Source organism: Lemur catta, chromosome 20 (genome assembly GCF_020740605.2).
Source record: "Lemur catta isolate mLemCat1 chromosome 20, mLemCat1.pri, whole genome shotgun sequence".
Classification (NCBI taxonomy): domain Eukaryota; kingdom Metazoa; phylum Chordata; class Mammalia; order Primates; family Lemuridae; genus Lemur; species Lemur catta.
The window spans coordinates 33,184,998-33,187,316 of record NC_059147.1 but is presented as its reverse complement, the minus strand read 5'-3'; the positions used below and the strand labels follow the sequence as shown (position 1 = coordinate 33,187,316).

Sequence of the window (2,319 nt, the reverse complement as noted above, 5' to 3'; positions counted from 1 at the left end):
GGGGTCTCACTATGTTGCCCAGGTTGTTCTTGAACTCCTGGCCTCAAGTGATCCTCCTACCTTGGCCTCCCAAAGTGTTGGGATTACAAGCGTGATTCACTGCACCGAGCCTCTCTCTAACTACAGTGTGGAGAACAGATTGTAGGGTCGAGAACGATGTGGGGAGACTAGTTTCTGACTCTTTTGTGGTAATCTGCCTCTGAGGAAAGGTCTGCTCCAACGCCAGCTGCCAAAGGTAGCAAACAGGACCAGAAAACACCGCTTGGCAGCCATTGTAGTGACCGCTGAGTTAGGCAGGAGTCATTCGTGGATGCTAAAACTAGCGGGTGAAAATTTCAGGAGTAACAGGACACTCCCGTTGTCTCAAAGAGCGTCCTCACCAGATACTATCACAGCTCTGAAGGGTGAAGTATTACCCTGACAGTGAGGAAGCCCAGCAGACAGTCAATATCAACATCATCAGTTAATGACAAACAGACTCTACGGGCCTCTGGACACGATGCTCGGGGAAGGACACAAATCACTCCCTGGAGCGCCCGCCCAGAACACATCCCTGAGTCTAATCGTGAGGAAGTATTTGCTTTGGAAGCAAGGACTCTTGGGACGGTTGGTGAGAGAGGAGGAAGGTCCGTAGACTGGACAGTCATGTTGTGCCAAAGCGAGTCACTGCCCGAACTGGAGCCCTGTGCTGTGGCTGGGAGAGTGCACTGTTCTAGGGAAATGCACGTTAACATCCTGGGGGGAGCAGGGGCAGCATGTCCTGGTCTTCTCCAGTGTCCCATCAACTGGCTCTTGTCCCTGTTTCACAGATGAGAAAACAGGCTCAAGGTGGACAAGAGACATGTGGAAAGCAGGTCTGTTTGGCTCTGTCCCCTGGGCAGCCGGCCTCGTCCTCCCCTGCAGCACCCTCCTGTCTGCATGTGTATCAGTGTCTTCCCCTGAGCATCGGCTCTGTCCTGTCCACTGCTGTGTGTCCCCTGAGCCTGGCTGACTGCCTGCCCTGTGACAGGGGGTTGGTGAACATCTGCTGATGGAACTTGGCACATTCAGTACCTGGGCCTTGGGGTTGAAACGCGGCTCAAGTTCTGGCTCTGCTACTGAGAAGCTGTGTGACTTTGGATAAGTTAATTAACCTTTCTGGGACACAATTTCCATAGCTATAAAATGCAGATTCTGACTCCTACCTCACGGGATTGTGGTGAAGATCTCACGACATACTGATGCGGATAGAGTGTGGATCGTAGCACCAGGCGTGGCAAAGAGGGGCGATTCATGTTCACTGAATGAAAGTGCCATGTGGCCTCCCTCTCTGGGGACCCCAGGTAATCCTTCAGCAGTATTTACTGGAAGTGCTGGGGGGGGGGATTTACCTGGAAACTGTAGCTGAATTTAACACGACATGTCAGCTCCCCTGTGCACTTGCTGTGCCCTTGCCAACATCTCTCCCGCTCCAGTGGGGGCTCTGGGTGGGGGGCCCACCCGGCCCGTGCTGCACCCCGGCCCACACGGCCTGCTTGCTGAGGACCACTCCGTTTCACTTCGTGACCCGTTTACTGGGTCCCCTCTGTGCCAGTTCCTGTCCCGATATTGTCTGCCCCGCGCCTCCGGTTTCTTCCCGGGCCCCCCAGCCTTGCTCCGCTCCCGGCTGCCGACGCCCTCGGTTCTCCGGCCAGGTGGGTACCTGAGCCGAGCGAGCCCGCGGGGCAGCCCGGCCTCCTCTCGCGTGAGCACCTGCGTCCGCCGCTCACTTCCTGTCCCGGGGGCGGGAGCTGAGAGGCTCCACAGCCCGGGGGGTCCGGCCGCCGCTCTCCGCCCGCCAGACCCCGCGGCGCTGACGCCGGCTGTCCCCTGCCTGCCGGCCAGAAGGTGGCGCTGTCCCCCGGTTTATGGGCCCGTGGCGGAGGCTGCCCGGAGAGCCCTGCTTATCCCGAAAACGCTGCTCGAGGATCAGGGGGAAATCCTGGGGCTTCGGAGCCCGTTACCTGCAAGGACGAAGGTAAAACGAGACGAGCCGAGATCTCTCCTCAGCCTCCGCGTCCGAGCTGTGAGGACCGGCTTGAGGAGTCAGAAGAGAATCTCCTGCAGCTGTGCCGGGAGGGCCCCAACACCTGTCCTGACTGAGGAAACTGGCGGCTCTCGCCGGGCGCGGGCCCCGCCCTTGCGCTGCGGCCCTGGGCAAGTCGCGGGACCACCCTGAGCCTCGGTCTCCTCGTCCGAGAAGCGGAGACAGAAGGGCGGACGCCGTGGGGCTGTGCGGCCTGTGCCCGTCACTCACCGCGACCGCGGCGTCGGCGTCGGCGACGGCGGCCGCCCCGGCAG

At 59.8% G+C, this 2,319-nt stretch overlaps 1 long non-coding RNA gene across 1 annotated transcript; it reads left to right on the top strand.

The window, feature by feature from the left end:
* The first annotated feature begins 822 nt into the window (after positions 1-822).
* On the top strand, positions 823-1,592 carry LOC123624975. The gene is made up of 3 exons (XR_006730327.1): positions 823-854; positions 1,158-1,322; positions 1,574-1,592. It is a non-coding gene; the product is annotated as an uncharacterized LOC123624975 (long non-coding RNA).
* Positions 1,593-2,319: the final 727 nt, after the last annotated feature.